This window comes from Pinus tabuliformis, chromosome 7 (genome assembly GCF_031772625.1).
Source record: "Pinus tabuliformis cultivar Carrire ecotype Pingquan chromosome 7, CPIR1, whole genome shotgun sequence".
Taxonomy (NCBI): domain Eukaryota; kingdom Viridiplantae; phylum Streptophyta; class Pinopsida; order Pinales; family Pinaceae; genus Pinus; species Pinus tabuliformis.
Window position 1 is genome coordinate 614,772,463 of NC_142293.1, and position 21,386 is coordinate 614,793,848.

Genomic DNA, 21,386 nt, shown 5'->3' on the forward strand with positions numbered 1-21,386 from the left:
CCTTATCTCATGGCACATATGGATCAAGAGGAATTCTATCATTTTTGAAGATAGACAAGTCAACTGGAATCTACTCCATCCTATCATCTGTGCGGCCTATGCGGAACTGCCAATTGAAAACAGACAGGACAAGCCTAGAATCATTCGATAGGAGCATATAAACAAGGAATTGCCATGGGCCTATTTTGATGGAGCCGCCCAACAGCAGGGTTGTGGGGGTGGCATTCTATTCCACCTATCAGAATCCCATTTCTTTCAGATTAGCATGGGTCTAGGACTGGGTACAAACAACCATGCGGAGCTGATATCACTTCGACATCTTTTATACTTTGCCATTATCAAAAACTACCGAAATTTGCAAATCTTTGGCGACTCAAAGAATGTTATTGATTGGTTTAACAACAATGCTGTCTGTTCTGCATACTCATTGAAGAATATCTTGGAAGAAATTGTTTTTTTCAAAACATTTTTTGATCAGATAACTGTTTCCCACATGTTGGGTGTGGAGCCTGATTATCTTCTATATTCAAAGGTATCGCCACATAGGACCCAGTTTTAAATGGGGGCGGCAACGCCGCCCGTAAAATATTCGCTGCAGGGGGGGTCCAGGGGGGGGCGGCTGCGACCTTTGGGAGCCCCCCCCTGGCGGGGGTTTCGGGGGCAGTGCCCCCGAAGCTAAAAACAGCTATAAATTTGCCTTGTAAAAGTATAGTAATTTCTAGTCAATCTGGGCCGTTCATTAGGCGGATGATCTGACGGTAGAACTTATGTTTAGTTTAGGGTTTTTTGCCCTAGAAGGCAACCCCTCTCTTTGTATGAGGGTATTGTATTTGAGGCTGTGAGATAGATGTGTATTCTGTGAGCGAGAAACAGAGAGGTGAGACTGTGAGAGAAAATAGAGGATATTACAGCGGATTTGCTGTAGGTTATGTCTCTTCATTTTGCTGGATAATAAAAAGGAAGGACTGGCTGTTCGGGGTGGACGTAGCCCAAACTGGGTGAACCACGTATATCTATGTCTCTCTTGTTTTGTGCGTTTTCTGTGTTTATATTTCTGCAATATTTTATGTGTTCCATTGCTCCGTAATATATAATTTTCTAACACCACATCTACAGGGAAAGGAATGGAACTGCTGACCGGCTATCGAAGGAAGCGATGCATCGTCCTCTAGGCGAGTGGATGATCACTGAATTCTCCCCAGCAGGGACATACCAGTTTTTTCACAGGCCCTACATTGATGGGGCAATCAAGTGAGGCAGCAGCCTCAATTGGACAGTTTTTTGATCATGAACTTTTTGACTATGTTTATTGTATAGAATAGTAATTTTTCTTATTTTCGGACAACTTCTGTATATAGCCGATACTATCTAAACTCTTATTTATCTTTTGATGGTCTTTGCACCAATACTGTACACCCTCTGGGTTATTTTCTGCAACTGGTTTGTGGACAGTGGACGAGTGCCACAGTTATCGCATATGCCTTCGGGCATCTACAACATGTAAATTCTCCTTGAAATTATGGATTTTCTATTTTGGAAAAAAAAATTACGCCACAATTGATGAATGGCCAAACAGCTTAATCTTGGCTAGTTCATATTTGAATTTCCTGTTTTAAAGATAGAGAATAAAATCTGACCAAACTGTTTAATCTTGGAAGATAAGTAGATAGGTAGAGTAAATAAAAAGGAGCTCAATAGTTTAATCTGAGACCTTGGATGTTATAAGTGCAGACTTAGGTAGGCTTACCATGAAAAGAAAAAGAAAGTTGATAAGGGTTTGCCGGTCTAAGTGCACCCAAATAAAGAAGAAAAAATGCTAGGCCAAAGTTGGTAGGGTAGGTAGATGGTGTTGCAAAATGATACTTGTGATAGATTATGTCTCTAAATGTGTTAATATTTATCTCTATCACAAGTGCAAGGCAGACATTATACTTGATGCAGCTCAGGCGATGCAAGGTTGAATAACTAACTCCCCTTCATATTTTTCCCTAATCATTCACTAATTCTCCCTAAAATATTAAGATATGTTCTTAATATCACTCATAAACCACTCATTCCATTTCATAAAGATTGCCTAAGTAAAACCCTATTTTACTTAGGAAAATGGCAAGAATTTCTCAATAAACCCCTTTTTCCCTTTAGCCTAAGTTTTAATGTAAAAATCTTTAACATAAAACTTTGTGCTTTTCATTTCGATTCATTTTCATATTAACTCTAACTTTTATTATATAAATCCCATATAAATTATTACCCATCCTGTATTATATAAATATAATAAAAACCCCGATATTACAAATACCCCGCCCTGGTCGATTATGATCTTAAAACACTGTATAAACATGGATTAATAAGTTTATTTGCAACTTGTTAAGAACCATAACCTCCCCGCCGCGCAACCTTGGAGTTAATTAACCGTCCGAGTTAATTAATAACCGTCCCTAACCATTACCCTGACCAATAGAATTGCGCCCGAAATAATTAAAATGTTGTTTATTGTGTCGGCCCCGTAGCATAACTCCCCACCATCTCCAAAGCCTGTCAGCCGTCCGATCATTCCCTGCTCATCCAACAGACGAAAATGATATCATGACCCCCCTTTTGACTGCGCGATAACTCGCGATTGCCTGACGGTTTTCCGCCGTACCTCTGCCATGCGTCACCTATTCAACATGCTCGCTCACCCTCCGTCCAAAACCACTTGACCCCAAAAACGGTGCGATCAAACCACTTACCGCCCTCCACTCCGCTGACGTCAGATCTGATTCTGCTGATGTCACTCTGATTCCGCTGACATCACTCTGGTACTTCTTACGTCATCCACCCATTAAATCCAAAAAAAATGTCCCACCAAACCTCAGTTTTGTCAAATAAAACCGAAAAAATTGCCATTTTCGTTGTAGTTTGCTGCATATAGCGCTCCAGGCATAATAATAAACTTTCGAGCTAGGAGTTCAGTTACAAACCGACACCTGACAACAAAGACTCTAGCAACGAGCTTCATGCCAGCCATTCATCCTGCCATTATGGTTTCTTCCTCTTTAACGCAGTTTAAACCAACACCAAGGGGGGATTGCTACCCTAACCAGTAGACCTTCAGAGACACAAATTGACAGAGGAAAGATGACCAGACAGAGCTTTTTACCATAGCAGGATGAACAGGGGTCAAAACAAGTCAAAGAGTATCAGATCACAATAAAAGAGTATCAGTAAAAGACAAAGTAGCCAGCGTAGAGTAACTGAAGAAAACAACTGCACAACCAACTCATAGGGCCTACCTCCAGGACATTCAACAAAAACTAGACCAGCAAAACATCAGTGATCTTTTTCTATTTTCAAGACTAGCTGTTTCTATTTTCTTGTAAAAACTATTCTTAATCATCCTAGATATTATCTCACTCTGTTATGAGATATTTGTTTTACAATTTTGAGCATAAATACCCCCTCCATTGGAGTATTTGGGGTGGATTCCTAGACTTTGCTGTAATATTGATTTTTTGGAATAAAGAGCTGTTGGAATCAACTGTTGCATGGCCTACTAGATGAAGAATTGAAGCAAAGGACTTGTCACAAACTTCTTGAATCAACCACTGGATCAATAAGTCCTCTATATCTTGTGTTTTAAAGTTTTCTTAGTTTATTACATCATCTGTGTTTCACAATCTGAATGATAAAGAAAAGATTTAATTTAAGAATATGCTTGATTGCACTCTGTTTTCAAGTCATTATTGTTCTCTGTGTTTTCTTCAAAATTAGGATAAGCAATGAAATCTTAATTGCCCCTGTTTCCTAATTATTTCACGTTGATTATTTGTTAAAGAATACTTAACTGCTCCTTATTAGTAATCATCCAATTTCCCTCTTTAAATAGGTTGAAGGATCCTTAACTGCCCTTCACCCAATTTGAGCCCATTCCATCTGTTTCAAGTCTTTATTTGTTCCCTGTTTGACTACCTTGCTCTGTGAAACCATCCTCTGTTAAGAAACCAAATCCAGAAAGCCATCTTCTTTGACTCCATTAGCCCAATGGACTAAACTACTCTGTCTTACCTCTCTGCTCTATTGAATCTCACCACCCAAACTCAAACAAAACTCCTAAACTTCATAACTAGCCTAATACCTTTAAAAACAAAGCTAAATCATAAAGAGAGAGCCCTCTCTGGATACAGATTGGCTAGATTCTGTATCTAAAATATTGGTCTGTGGTTACCTCGGCCTCCTTTCCCTTTCTTACAACTTTTGGAAAAACCTGAGTGATAACATCAGTGGCGACTCCACTGGGGACCTGAATGATTTGTTTGTTACTATTGTTTACTGTATAAACTACAGACGGAGCCTGAAGTTAGCCAGGTAGCCTTTGAAATGCTTTTGCTTTGCAATTTTAGAAGTAAATGAATGCTGCTTCAGTCTATCTCCGGTCTAGTTTATGGATTTAACATCTGGTTTCAAATACTTGATCAGTTCCTCTTGTCAAATAAAGTCTTTAAGAAATTTTAAGCCTCATATCTAAAGCCTCTTAAAAAAAATAAAATCATAGAAGTTGTTTTGAAAATTCATAAAAAAGCAAAATAATCATAAAATACTCAAAATTTGGTTTCCTGGAGAACTGACCTTTTCTTCAGAATTGTTTTACAGGTTTAGATCTGATCTATGATGGTGGACAGGGATCAGACACACAAAAGATAAGATCACCCACCTGACGACTCCACATCAATTTCACAATCAAGACTCCACTGGAGAAATGAACCTGAAAGAACTGTGTGAAAATATCAGGCTTTTAGCTTGGATTGTTATCCAAGACATTATGTTCTTTCTCATTGATAAGATTTTTCAATGTATATTGTATTTTAGAGATGATTTTAGATTAAATTTTTATTATTTTCCTTTAAAAATTGTAGATGCAAAGTCTCCTTACATTTGAGCAACAATCTTCTAATTCTTATGAAGATCATTTTCCAATTAAGGAGAATAAAAAAAATAAGACTAATCACACAATCCCTGTACATATTCCAGTACCTTATAAAGTTCCTGATAGATATAAACCACTCATTTTTCCTCCTACACTCCATGCTTTCCCTAACGATTATCCCAAGTATCTCCCTAGGTTTGATGGAGAGAATAGTATCACTGCCCAAAAACATATTCAAGCTTTTGAAGATTATCTTAATTTATTTGAAGTAGATGAAGAGGATTTTAGTATTAGGCTTTTTGCTCTTTCTTTGCAAGACAAAGTCAAGAGTTGGTTCAAAACCCTGTCTGAGGCAAGCATCTCAAATCTCGAGCAGTTTCTCAAACTCTTCCTTGATAGATGGATAATCAAATTCAATCTTCTCATGATCATAGAAAAATATAATCAGTTAAAAAGACATCCAGATGAAACAATACAACAATTTTCAGACAGATTTAATTAGGCCTATTATTCAATACCATTAAATATAAGACCTCCTTCTGATTCAACTCTTTTGCATTACCCAAGAGCATTTGATTCAGAGATAGAATTTCATCTAAGAGAAAGACACCCCTCAACAATGGAACAGATGCAGAACATGGCAGTAGATGTAGAGGTTAATCTGAAAACTAGAAGAGGAAAGTTGAAAGTAGAAAAAGAGGAAAAACTTGACATTTTGATAAAGAAAACAGAGGAAATGATGCAGAAGATCACAATGAAAGTTTAATGTTTTGTTCAAAATCACCATGACACATTTTTTTTACAAAAGGAAAAGGCTGATATTCATGAACAAATTCCTACCAACTCGATTTACCATAGACCAGAAGATAGATTCATAGAGCAATACGTGGAGGAGAAATCTCCTGATCTAATGTGTATATTTGATGACATTCCTTCTTTTGATGATTTGCCCAAATATGATCAGTATGATGATGATTATGTTTCTCAAATTCAAATTAACCTTGCAGAGGAATCAGAAGCTAATTTGGGGAATAAGGAAGTTCAGCTTCAACAACTTGAAAATAGTGATCAGCTTGTTCATTTCAGCTATGGGAATGAGGAGGAAAGTGCAATTTTTTTTTAAATCAGTGAAGGAACTTTACCATTTTGTTTTGATTCATTTCAGTTTATTAGAGATAACTATCATGTAATTAGAAATCAAATGTCAACAAGTCTTGGTATTAACTATCTAGAGGGCAATCAAATCTTTGTTCAAGAATTCTCATATCTATATTTGCAACCCCAAAATGCCATTGAATGTCAGGTTGCAGAAGAAGACTTGGAAGCCGGAACATATGATCAAATGATCCAAGTTGATTCCCTGCCTCTTTGTTTTGAATCATTTCAATTTTTAGAGGAAATGTGGTGTCAAATTTTTAAAGAAAAGGAGGAGCAGCTTGTAGAAATCTATGAAGTTCCATTTGAACCTATATGTGATAAGTTGCAACAATCCTTCCAAGTTCTTTATGATCCAATAGCTGACAGTTTGGATGATGAAAGCCATCATAATTTTTCTCCATTAACAGACTATGAGAGTCAAAATCAAGATGATAATGGTTTTACAAGACATACATTACAATCAATAGAAATATCATCACAAAGAGCAGTTGAAAACATGCAGAGTGATAAAGATAAAAGTGATATTTCAATTTCATGGCAGGTAGGCTATCCAAAACATTTATATAGTTGTTTGAATCAGCTCAAGAAAAGTGTATATATTTTACAAGATCATTTTGTACAGTTTCTAGATCCAACAAAGGAGATCAGGAATTTCCTTATCTTCTCAAAGGTTAACAAAGCTATATTTGATTGCAAGATCTCAATTTTAAACACCAACAAGCACAAGCAACAAAAGTCACCAATGTATATGATGCTTGAATGGTTGCATTGGTTGTTTCATTTTACCTAACCAGGGATTAGAAAGCTGATTAGAGTAAGTAGGTAGGATTTCAGTTTGATTTAATTCAGTTTTAGTAGATTATGAAATAAATCCTTAAATATTTGAATCCAATCAAAAGGCCCTAAGATCTTGAGGATTTACTAATTTGGTTTGAAGATTGCAACACCTTTTGGTTTCAGGTCAGATCTCAAGTTGTGCAGGAGAAAGTTAAGAAGATTTTGATAAAAGGACCAAGTCTAAAAGTTCCTACCCAAGTGACAAGGTGCTCAAGTAGGATTCAAGTAGGAAGAATAAAGGTTTGGTGTGGATTGGATAGTAACTTGCTGGAGTTGAAGCCCGAAGTGAAGGCCCTAAGCTTCACAAGTGTTACTGTCATATATACAATAAAGCAACCAGCAGAAGGAGACTTCAGAGCACAGTCAAAGTTAAGCAGAAGGCCATCTGACCTGCTGTTCTTGACTTTCCACCAGGGAAATCCATCCCCAAGTGGAGCCACTGTTATACCCCTATACCAATAGGTGTCATATTTCATGATTGACTTGTTGAGATTTGTAATATGTTCATTCCTTTCCTTGTTGCAAAGGTTTTCCATATTATCAAAAAATCAAAAAATGTAAAAAATGTAAAGAGGGTATGCCCTAAAAGAAAAATCAAAGGGTAAAAAGAATAAAATGGTCAAAAAAGTGAAAGAAATGAACCCCAAACAAAGAAAGACCAGGAAAGTGTGCAAGTCAAAAATGCCATTACTTTTTATTTTCTGTAATAAGCATTATGTGCAGCTTGTTAATTTATGCCACAATTGATGAATGGCCAAACAACTTAATCTTGGCTAGTTCATATTTGAATTTCTTGTTTTAAAGATAGAGAATAAAATCTGACCAAACTGTTTAATCTTGGCAGATAAGTAGATAGGTAGAGTAAATAAAAAGGAGCTCAACAGTTTAATCTGAGCCCTTGGATGTTATAAGTGCAGACTTAGGTAGGCTTACCATGAAAAGAAAAGGAAAGTTGATAAGGTTTTGCCAGTCCAAGTGCACCCAAATAAAGAAGAAAAAATGCTAGGCCAAAGTAGGCAGGGTAGGTAGATGGTGTTGCAAAATGATATTTGTGATAGATTATGTCTCTAAATGTGTTAATCTTTATCTCTATCACAAGTGCAAGGCAGACATTATACTTGATGCAGCTCAGGCGAGGCAAGGTTGAATAACTAACTCCCCTTCATATTTTTCCCTAATCATTCACTAATTCCCCCTAAAATATTAAGATCTGTTCTTAATATCACTCATAAACCACTCATTCCATTTCATAAAGATTGCCTAAGTAAAACCCTATTTTACTTAGGAAAATGGCAAGCATTTCTCATATAAACCCCTTTTTCCCTTTAGCCTAAGTTTTAATGTAAATTTTTTTAACATAAAACTTTGTGCTTTTCATTTCGATTCATTTTCATATTAACTCTAACTTTTATTATATAAATCCCATATAAATTATTACCCATCCCGTATTATATAAATATAATAAAAACCCCGATATTACAAATACCCCGCCCCGGTCGATTACGATCATAAAACACTGTATAAACATGGATTAATAAGTTTATTTGAAACTTGTTAAGAACCATAACCTCCCCGCCGCGCAACCTTGGAGTTAATTAACCGTCCGGGTTAATTAATAACCGTCCCTAACCATTACCCCGACCAATAGAATTGTGCCCGAAATAATTAAAACGTTGTTTATTGTGTCGGCCCCACAACATAACTCCCCGCCATCTCCAAAGCCCGTCAGCCGTCCGATCATTCCCCGCTCATCCAACGGCCGAAAACGATATCGCGACCCCCTTTTGACCGCGTGATAACTCGCGATCGCCCGACGGTTTTCCGCCGTACCTCTGCCACGCGTCGCCCGTTCAGCATGCTCGCTCACCCTTCGTCCAAAACCACTTGACCCCAAAAGCGGTGCGATCAAACCACTTACCGCCCTCCACTCCACTGACGTCAGATCTGATTCCATTGATGTCACTCTGTTTCCGCTGACGTCACTCTGGTACTGCTTACATCATCCGCCCATTAAATCCAAAAAAAAGTCCTGCCAAACCTTAATTTTGTCAAATAAAACCGAAAAATTTCCATTTTCACTGTAGTTTGCTGCATACAGCACTCCGGGCATAATAATAAACTTTCGAGCCAGCAGTTCAGTTACAAACCGACACCCAACCACAAAGACTCCAGCAACGAGCTCTGTGCCGGCCATTCAACCTGCCATTACGGTTTCTTCCTCTTTAACACAGTTTAAACCAACACCGAGGGACTTCCAAGCTTGCAGAAGAAAGAAATAAAGAGAGATACCGGGAGATTGCTACCCTAACCAGTGGACCTTCAGAGACACAAATTGACAGAGGAAAGATGACCAGATAGAGCTTTTTACCAGAGCAGGATGAACAGGGGTCAAAACAGGTCAAAGAGTATCAGATCACAGCCCAAGAGTATCAGTAAAAGACAGAGCAGCCAGCATAGAGTAACTCAAGAAAACAGCGGCACAACCAACTCATAGGGCCTGCCTCCAGCACACTCAATAAAAATCGGACCAAAACAACATCAATTATCTTTTTCTATTTTCAAGACTCGCTATTTCTATTTTCTTGTAAAAACTATTCTTAGTCATCCTAGATATTATCTCACTCTGTTATGAGATATTTGTTTTACAATTTTGAGCATAAATACCCCCTCCATTGGAGTATTTGGGGTGGATTCCTAGACTTTGCTGTAATATTGATTTTTTGGATTAAAAAGCTGGTGGAATCAACTGTTGCATGGCTTACTGGATGAAGAATTGAAGCAGAGGACTTGTCATAGACTTCTTGAATCAACCATTGGATCAATAAGTCCTCTATATCTTGTGTTTTAAAGTTTTCTTAGTTTATTACATCATCTGTGTTTCACAATCTGAATGATAAAGAAAAGATTTAATTTAAGAATATGCTTGATTGCACTCTATTTTCAAGTCATTATTGTTCTCTGTGTTTTCTTCAGAATTATGATAAGAAGTGAAATCTTAATTGCTCATGTTTCCTAATTCTTTCACGTTGATTATTTGTTAAAGAATAATTAACTGCTCCTTATCAGTAATCATCCAATTTCCTTCTTTAAATAGGTTGAAGGATCCTTAACCGCCCTTCACCCAATTTGAGCCCATTCCATCTGTTTCAAGTCTTTATTTGTTCCCTGTTTGACTACCTTGCTCTGTGAAACCATCCTCTGTTAAGAAACCAAATCCAGAAAGCCATCTTCTTTGACTCCATTAGCCCAATGGATTGAACTACTCTATCTTACCTCTCTGATCTATTGAATCTCACCACCCAAATTCAAACAAAACTCCTAAACTTCATAACTAGCCTAATACCTTTAAAAACAAAGCTAAATCATAAAGAGAGAGCCCTCTCTGGATACAGATTGGCTAGATTTTGTATCTAAAAGATTGGTTTGTGGTTACCTCGGCCTCCTTTCCCTTTCTTACAACTTTTGGAAAAACCTGAGTGATAACAAAGCTTATTTTCAAAATTTAGCAATACATGTGTATTGATTTGATTCATAATCATCATCATGCCGAAGCAAAAACTAGAGTTCAATATTTGACCCACACTAACAACACTATTTAATATCATCCTCTCTTTTGAGGTTGCACTATTAGTTTTAATGAGATTTTTAAACACAAGAAGAATTCAACCTTCTTATTAAGGTTAACAACACCCATAGCCTCTACAAATTCAAAGGATTAGATAGAGAAATCTCATGTTATATTAAAATTTATCATAATTGTAATAATCATCTTCACACAAGAGCATTACAGGGCTTGCATACAACTCAAGAAAGAAAATTTCATAACACTGTCCTAGTCAGCATGTGCTTTGCCCACACAACTATTCAATAACTAACCATGATCCTTGTTACTATATCAAATACTTGCAACCAACCATTTATCAATCATTTGGATTCCTAAAATATGCATAACTTCATGCCTCTAATCTCTTGAGGCACTATATCATATCTGGGCCATTGGATGTTCCCATCCAATTAACACACACACACACACACACACACACACACGCATATTTTTATATGAATTCAATATTATCAACCATGCTATGCAACAGAAGCAATCAAACGTTAGTCACATGGCTCAAAATCTAGGACCTAAATGTGTGCATTTTACATCCCAATATAATGTTCAAAAATCAAAATTTATATGCACATGTATGTATATACCAGTTTGTTTACAATCATGACTTTATAGGTACAAAGGAATCAATATTTTACCCAGACTTATCAACATTTATTAAAGTTAGTGTAATCAACAATTATCATATTTATGAATGCATCTTGGGTATGTGTGCAGTCTTCAATCATCACATAATCCATCTGTCATAGTGCTACACCTAGCACTTAGTTGCATAAGTTAGCAACCAACATAAGAGAATAATCATCAAGCACCTCACTCTCTAGCGAGCCACAAATCATACATCTACAAGGTCCACACAAGACCTGTACCTTTGAGTTAATCCAGTTTGAGTATGACAAGAAAGGCATTAACCAATGATAAGAAAACACCCCTAATAAACACACAACCACCATTTCAACATATACAAATAGTCAACCTCCACTAGGGTCCTTTCCATATGCCAACCATGCCATGGAGCTCTCACAACCCAATTAGCTAGCATACACACAAATATAAAATTCATAAATATACATAATGCAAGCAACACAGGGAGTTTTCCCAAGGTTCCTTACATCATATTAATAGTCACATATGTATTATCCAAAGCATGTAAAGGCTCACTGTATGATCAACAATGATGATACACTAAAGCAATCATATGATCAACCATGCCACATAACTAGAGCACCATGTAAACACATTAATCATGCATGTAATAATCATTTACATTCAACTTTTAACACCTAAAAGTTTATTTCAGTATTTTTCTAAGAATCGTTATGAATCCCTCCCCCTTAGGGAAACCCGATTGATACTTGATCATGATAGAGTCCAATGATGACTTTGATGTCCTACTTGTAATAAGCCCACCCAAGCCTAGTATTGAACCTAGATGCTCTGATAGCACTTGTAACATACCCAACCCCTCAAGTCTAATTAGAGGAATGGAATAAACATTTTTTTTGGATCACCTAGCTAATTAATTCACACACACACACACACACACACACACATAGATATATGTACCGTGCCCACTGAAGCCAACGGTCATCGCTTGTTCCCTCTTCGTCTCTTTAGACAATAGAAAATGAAAACTTAACTATCATGCAGGTTCTGGGGGGATCCCCGCTTGCTTCAATGGTGAAGCCATCACACGCGAGTCTCGATGGTCCAACATGCACATGTGTTATAGTGGATCCTCCCCCTGAGATGGCAGTAAAGGAATACCTCCAATCAGACAATCAATGACTCACATTCATCTCGTGGGCACGAGCCTCTTTTTCGAATCCGCTACAGGCTTCCTTGAGGGTGGTTTCCAGTTCTAATGGAACCACTGCTATATTTCCAACACATGTCCCCTCGAGTCCACCCAATGTTGCATCATCCCACTACTTCCATCATGGCACTCCTTTTACTGCACCTCTTTATTTCTCCGTGGTCAAAGTGTTGGGCTGACTTGGTCGTGGGCCGTCCTTCAACCAATGAAAATATTGTTAGGCTTGTGTGTCTGTCCAGCGCAACTAGCTTACATCGTTCTGTTGGGTCCCTCCCAACACACTCTGGAGAATGATCCTTTACCAACCATTGAGCTTCACTATCAGGCTTGCATGGATGGTGGGGTTGCTCTCAGACCAATGGTGAAGCAGTTGAGACACATCATCCTACTAGATTTATCCTGACGCTATCCTCCACTGCACTTCTCGATGCCTTTGGGGTGTGACTTTTGGGATGGCATTAGGTGATTTCATCCCCCTCCTATGCTCTCGACACTTTCTCCTTGCGCCATTTCTTGAACATCCAGGCAGGTCCCTCCAAGAAACGTCATCCCACCGACTTCTATCCCAATTCACTAACCCAACTCATTTCTACTTGCGCCCTAACAAATGTTTTCAAGGTGAACCTAAATATGTTGATTATTCCAAGGGGGTCCAATCCAATCAAATGGTCTGAAACCCAAACCCATCATCATCCTTTAAAACTTTGCATTCATCCCCTGTAAAGCCTAGAACATCTTCTCTCCAAAAAGTCCAATAATTTTGGGTTAAACATCTTTAAAACCTAGTTTTTGGACCCATCACACTTTCCCTTCATGCAACCTGTACTATTGCAAGATGTACATAGAGCATCTGCAAAGAATAGCACATGTTTCCTTCACAGTAAGTGCGACGACTCTTGAATTTCAGTAAAATAAAAAATAATTTTGAATCTTCTCTTTCCAGAATCTTCTTGAGTGGTTTTAAATATCTACTATTAGATCAAGATATCAAACTCCTATACTTGAGGTCTTATCTCTTATCCCTAGAAATTTTCCTCCCTCATATGTGGATCTAAGTCCTAGATTGGTAAAGCCCAAACCACCTCATTTACCCTATAAATTCACTACATAGGTTGGATTTTGGAGACTCTTAGTTATGCCCTCATGCCACTGCTTTATACCTATGGATCTATTATCCATCCATGCACTTGAGTTATGATTGAAGGCTTTCTTTCTGGTAAAGGAAGAACAAGATAGTTGGGAGACATCTACAAGGTCAATATTTGAAAGGGTTGTATCTTCTCCTACATTCATTAATACAAAAAGTTCTTTTTTTTCCTATACATATGTCTCATTTAATTCATATGTAGAACAATTCCTTCTTGACTCATTGTTTAGAGATGCTAGTATATGCTATTGTATATTGTAGTTCTCTTGCTTGTTTTAGTTGTTTTGCAGGTTCCATTTATAACATTTGGAGTTGGAGCTAAAGCTTACAAGAAGGGAGAAGAGGAGAGATTGCATTCAACTCCAAGTCTTTCTTCCATATTCTAAACTCTCTAAGGAAAACATAAGTCCTTTTGTCTTTGTTGTTTCTAGATCAAGCCACTAGATCTAGGGAGTCTGCTTTTGTCCATAGAAGGAAATTATTTGTCAAACAACTTCGCGACCACAGTGGGAGACAAGATGTTCCTTCAATGGTTTCCTTTACCTAGTCTTTTAGGACATTTGAAAACGACTCAATTTAATGTGTTCAAATAGGTATCAGCCTTAGGATAGTATAATTTTGAACTTGCTAGGGTTTGTTTTTTTCCTTTTAAGCTAAATTAGCCCCAATGCACTTTCTGTTCAGAGACAAAGTGACCCAGTGCACTTGTCTCTCTCTGTAAGTGTAATGATTCACACTTTTATTAGAATCATTGCAACTTGTGCATTAAGTGTAACTCATTGCAATTTCCCAGTTCATTATGTGTGACCCATCACACTTAGCCCATGTACTACCTGCACTGATTCTTGTAGGATGCAAAAATTTTCATTTTTATGCCTTGCTTTGAGTTCTGTTTTGATGTAGTGTTTTTTCCTGAGTCTTTGAACTTGTTAATGCATCTATAAATCCAATATTGTGGTTAAATTTGACTGTGATTTCCTTTTTATGAGAGTGTTTGATTTTATTTCTTCTTGTTAATTAAGGGTTTTTTATCACTTGGCATAATGATTGATTTGATAAAAGAATTTTTCATTTACAGTTCTAGTCTGTGTGAATTCTTTGAATTCAATAATCTAGTCGCATTTCATTTTTCATTGCATTTGAAAATTGAAAAGGAAAAGAAAAAAAATCATTTTCTTCATGCATTAGCGCTTTGAATTGAATTAGAATAGTACATTTGAAGATCTTAATTAGGTAGTTATTGTTTTATACATCATTGTTTGAAACTCCTTCCTTCTCTTACATAGATCTTCAATGAACGAAAAAAAGTTCTTTTAATCATGCTAGTTGCATTATAGGAATTCTAGGTGAATTCGTTTCGTGAGCCTTGAAATTGAAACTTAAATCAAGATCAAATTTAAAATTTATTCAATTAATCTAAGGAGAATTTGGAACATTAATGACACACATAGTGGTCTAGGCTAGAGGACATGTTTCGATGTCATTAAATGTAGGATATGTCATTACGTGTTAGCGTTACATCACTGAGATGATTGGTTTTCCATGCACATAAGAGTATATCAGAATGTTCTTCCATTGACCTTCAAGTATATAGGATGGCGCTCCACATACATATGAGTATGTCTAAACGCCCCCCATCAAACATGTATGCATTAAACAACACTACTACAGACTGCGCTTCCACATATATTTGGGTATATTTTGGAAGTCCCCACTAGGTTGAAATCCCGCCATAGGTAACTGAGTCGTCCACCTTTTTAATTGTGTTACACCGAACACAACATTCAGGGAGATTTCCTACATGTACTTAACTGTATATTTCAGTTCATAATGACTTGGTAATCCTTATATGCATAGTTACCCCTCTTTATTTTTATTTGTGTTTTTACTTTTCAAAATCAATTAATTAACTCACTTTCTACTCCTTAGTAGACCTTAGCTTGAATCTGTTGGAAACAATTCCAGAGTCTACCGATCAAGGAAACCCTTCTGATGGGAATCCTGGTCATTTTCCCTCTTTTGGGAATATTACTGCTCCTTATATGGCTACATTGTCCCTTCCCAGATTTACCGTAGGTTTATCGGCATGGTTGTTTTCAACCTCGTTGGTCTCGAATGTCCAAATTAATCCACAACCGAGTCCTCAACCTGAACAAACTCAACCTCAAGTTGAACCTTTTCCTTCTTCACCTAATGTCTCTTCCTCCCTTTCTTATTCCTTACCTAGAGAAAGTATGGATGCTATTAATTAGGAATTTAAGACGAATAAGAAAATAACGAAGAAGAAGAAGCTAAATAAGCTAGGGGAAACCAAGCAACCATTGCTACGAATGCAACTAATGTTGAGAAAACTTCCAACAAGCCTCGTAAAGTTAAATTCCCTTACATGATTTGTAAGTGTGATCACCTTCTTAGATATTTCTCTTGTATTCCCAAAGTATTAGAAGTGTGGTCTATAGGCTCACATAAACCTTTGTTGTCAGCCTCTAGAGATCATGCTGGTGAAAAACCATCAACTAGCTATGGTAAGGTTCCTGGGAAGAAGGGAAAAGTTAAGTTTCCCTATAGGTTAGGTGAAGGGAATCATACAATTCACCTTTTCCCTAATATGGATGAAGTATCCAAAGTGTTGGAAAGCCTTACTGCTTCTCAACAACAAATTCCAACTGGATGCCGAAATATTTTTCCCAATCCTCCACTAGTTGATGAAGTAATTGACTCAAATCCATCTTCAGTCAATCACACTCTCTTTTAATGTGAATCCCATGAGTCTGTTCCCAACTAACCATTAGTTGAGAAAGTGGTTAACCCCATTCAACCTTCAATCGATCACACTTTTCTCGTAGAGACTGGAGATCATACCACTGAGTTTATTCTTGTTTCTTTATATTTTACCGAACAAGGGGATATTTCTCTCGTTGTCATAGAACCCCCTCCAAGTAATGAGGTCATTTCCTTTGATTGGAGCCAATTGACGAAATCTCATCTCCATTCTTACATGCCTTTTCAGATCATGGTGAAGGCTTGTGATAAAAACATTTATCGCGCTGTTATATATGAGGGAGATTCTATTAGCATTCTTTCCTCGACTTCTTGGCAAGCTTTAGGTTCCCCTTAGCTTGTGTCCGCTACTCTGAATTTGTTGGATTTTAACAGAATAACCAACCAAACTTTAGGGATTCTTCCTCATCTACCTATTACCTTGGAAGGAAAAACTATATTTATTGATGTCATGGTAGTCATGGGCCTCTTGTATTTAAATTTTCTCTCGGGGTGAGACTATGTTTATGCTATGAACAATGTCATGTCCACACTCTTTCAAGTGACACATTTCCCTCATAATGGAAAAATTGTGACTATCGACCAAACTTCATTCATTGGTCTTGATTTAACAACCAATCATATGAATTCCCTAAATGTCCAAATATGCATGTGGTATCTCACCTGCCACAACTTAATTATGTGGCAACCTGTCCCATGCCCGTACCTATTGATGAAGATGAGCCTTTCACTATTTTCTTAACTTCTTTTGACCTGGATCCAATAGGTGATATGGTGAATCATTTACTGGGGGCATTGGAGCCTGATATTTCCATTAGATTCCTTGATATGTATCCCTTCCAGAGTGTTTTTCTCCCATCTGATGAGAACCTCATGGAATCCATGGACTCATGGAGGTCATGATCAAGGTCAATTGGAGAAGAGTTCATTTTCTTGTGTCAAGCTTGTTAAAAAATGAAACAAGGTCCCATGAGCATAGTTCCTTTTCTTGTGTCAAGCTCGTTAAAAAATGAAACAAGTTCCTATGAGCATAATTCCTTTTCATGTGTCAAACTCATTAAAAAACAAAACAAGGCACCCCTTGATCAAAGTTCATTTACTATATCAAGCTTGTTAAAAAATGAAACAAATCCTCTCCCATTTATTTTACTCTTTGACTATGATCTCAATTTCAATCTCAGAGATGTTAGCTTCATTTCATCTGTCCATAGTCCTCTTCCTTCCTTCCTGGTGAACATATTTTTATTAGTAACCAACGGTCTATTTGGGGTCCATGAGAAGAGTTGTCGGATGAAACAAAGCTTGGGGGGGCCATACCTCTACCCTTATGTTGGGGGCAGTAAACCAATTTCAACCATAGTTTCCACATGTTTCAAGGTTGTGTAAAAATGAAACCATATTCAAGTATTATCAAGTATAATTTTTCTTTGTTTCAACATTGTATAAAAATGAAACTTATCCCATACTTTATCTCTTGTGATTGAAATTTTTTATCAACCTATTTCTACAATATGAGCCTTCTTTTTCTCATTCCATCGTTACCATTTTCTTGGTCGATCATTCACTTTCACTTGGTGTTTTACCCTTTCCTAAGGAACCACTATGATGAGTGGTCTTATTAGCCTAACTCTTGACCTCTACATGTTTTGAGGAGTTCCATCATGATCGAAACCAATTGTTACCCTGTATACCACTAGTTCATCCAGGAGGAGTTTCATCTTTAAGCTCTTTTCAGATCCAAAAATATGAAAAGACTGCCGAGCACTTGTCTCTTTCAAGCTCATTAAATTAAATGAAAAGACGTTTTCCTAGTATAAGTTTAACCCTTTTCCGGATTGGATGGACTGTTTAAGAAAAAGGAAGGCTTTAGTCAAACATGGCTAAAAGGTTCTCCTGGGTATTGTTTTACACCTTTTTGGGCCTAAGGGATAAATTTACGAAAAAGGAAGATCTTGGAGTTTTCTTTTTCGCCTCTTTTTAAAACTTTATAAACATGAAAAATAAGTCTAGTTGTACCTTCGCTGGACTCGTAAAAATTTAAAACAACATTGGACTCATCAAGCATGATGATATTGAACCACTCCTTCTTAGGGTTCGTAAAAAAGTCTTAGAAGGATTCATCTGAAGAATGAACTTATAGATTAAGCATATGTTATCATCACCAAGCTTGTCAAAAATAAAGAGGTATTGGCCATAAATGGTTGGGAAATTAGGAAAATAGGGCATAAAACATATTAATGGCAGTGATTCTCTCTTGAACATGACACTCTTTCACTTCATCTTCATGACTACTTTGGGTTGGGGAATCCTCCTGCGTCTCTATTGATTAAACCTTAATGAAAGCATTCATGATGGGTCTTTGATTCAATGTTTCCAAGTCCATGTCAGTGTTGCCGATATGTTCAAGAAAATCCACCCTCAGTTGACATATAATATAATACCCGTAAACCTTACTTCATGTCTACTGCTCCTGAATCAACTCTACATCATCACATTCTATCTCAAATATTGATACCTGTCGACATTAGCACATTTTCTAGGAAGTTGAATTAGAAACTCCCTTCAGTTCCTTGGAGCTTACATACCTCAATGGAAAGTTTCCTCTCTTTCGGCGAAAATTTCTCATCATTGTCCTTCAATCGGAAGATTTTGTGTGGTGTTCAACTTCAGCTCATTTATTCACACTGCATAGATTATACTGTAGTACCTTGAGGGCCATTATCATTATCGGTGTTCCCTCTCGCATCTATTAACATCTTACATCATTGGCTGGTAATTAGATGGTGTCTCTCATGTTCGACTCCAACACATTTATTCACATGGTTAGACCTATACTGTCAAGTGATGAGGTAAAAGACCCTGGATCTAGTTTCATCCAGTTAGGCTGTTGTTATCACTCTGATATTTCTTTTGAAGTTAATGAAGGAAGGAAAGTAAAAGGTAACCACAAACCACTTTTGGAGATAAGGGCGTAGCCTTCCTGATGCTCGGAGAGGGCTCTCTCTTTATAATTTAAATTTGTTTTAGTTAAGATGATTTTAGTCTAGTTATGGTGTGCACTTGGGTTTTGGTTTGAATTTGAGTGGTGGGATCACTTAGATGAAAAGAGGTATGAATTTACCATTGGGCTATGGGGTCGAATGTCAGACAAATAAGACTGGATTCAATTCTAAAAACAGTGTCTACATGGCAAGATAGATGAGTTACTGTAGATATTCAAAGGCTAAATGGTGAAATGGTTTCAAATCAGATCCAGGGAGCAATTAAGGGTCCTTAGGCTAGACTCTAGAAGGAATGAAAGAAGTCAACCGGGATGGGAGAGCAATTAAGGGTTCTCAAATCCGGGTATCAGAGGAAAACATGTAAATGACTAACTATGCAAAACAGAGTATACTTAAACAAATTCTGAGTGATATCTCCAGTTAATTCATTCAAATTTAGAACACATTTAAGATTATGAAACACATAAGAAGGTAACAAAATCAAACAAAGAAGATACTTCACTGCAAATGGCTCATCTCATGAATCCTGTAGCGAAATGCTTTTATTACTTGCTCCAGTCTGTTGACTTGAAAATGGTATAATCACCCTTAGGTTTAAGATCAAAATAACTCTGCAAATGTAAAATAATCTACCCAAAATACTTCAAATGAATAATTATTTATACAAATTCTAAACTGAAATATCTTGAAAAAATATCAAGATTGGTTTTACAAATATCTCAAACTGTTTTACATTAATAGAACTTAAATAAAGGACACTCAAAACTAATGAATCTATTTGGAACTATATTTATGGATTGATGGTGACAAAGAAGAGAAATTCGAATTTGATAGCAACTCTTAATTGATGATGAGGCTTCCAAGTCACTAACTACCTCCTTTTGTGCATTCTGCCCCAAAAATTATGCAAAATTAGGGTCCAACAAAACCTTTTTATATATCAATCCGAGATAGATATTTAAAAAGTGAAAGAGGTTATTGTAGATAAATATGTTATTGAGATAAACCTCTTTCATTTTCCCAAAATTCAGCTCCAGATGTTCAAAATATTCTCTGTAAAAGATGTCAAAAATAAGACTTTGCACAGTTCGAAAAATAGGCTGTGAAGATATGAATTTATCTCCCTTTTTGTAATACTTGTGTAAAACGTGAGATAGGTTTTTGTAGATTGGCATTTTAGGAACACAAACCTCCTCCAGTTTCTCAAAATGAGTCTTGGATTGGCCATAGTAGTTTCTAAAAAATTATGACTTAAACAGGAAATTTTTGGAAATTGTACCATTCCTGCTCTAACTTCATCTTTTAACCTTAATTTTATTTTAACTATTTTTACCTTTACTTTGGATAAACTTCATTGTTTCTGGTGAAAGTGTTTTCATCTCTGTTTAACCCTTACTGCCTCCATGTTTACTTTTACTGTTTACCTTGATTGCTCTGTTTTTTCATCTATCTTCACTTTGACATGAATTTATTTTATCTGTATGCTTTGTAACTGTCTTCCATGCTGTTTGTCTTCCTACTAGATGCTTTTATTCACTTTGATTTTTCAATCTGATACACTTTTACTGATACTCTTTCATCTGGCTAATTTATCTTTTTCCTTTTACTGTGCTTTTTTGACTTTCACTGTAACCTTTTGACTTTTATTGTACATTTTCAAATGAGAGGGTCGTTCTGGTTTTTTCTCAAAATACCTGGAAATTGGTGAATTGGCTTGCAAATTGGTTTGAATGGTGATTGCAGAGGGTACGGTGGCTGCAGACATGAATTGGATGCTCAAATTGGGTGTCTGGAGCTTCTTCAGGCGGTAGACAACAGTGAATTTTGGTCATAGAGGCTTAGGGTGTCGCAAATGTATTGCTGAGGTTTTACAGAAAAAACGAGCGAAAAAGGATGAAATGGGGCTTCTCGGCCTTTTAAAGGGCAACAATTATATTTTGGCGGGGAAAGTATTTTATGAATAGTGGATGGTTTTCGCGTTGGGCGGGGAGGCGGTTTTGGAGGCCATCGCACTACTTTTGGCAGGCAGGCAGTATTTCCCCGAGGGAACGCGATCTATGCCAGAGGCTAACACGTAGCAAAATTGGGCCTGATCAAAACCGCGAATCTCACGTGCTCTC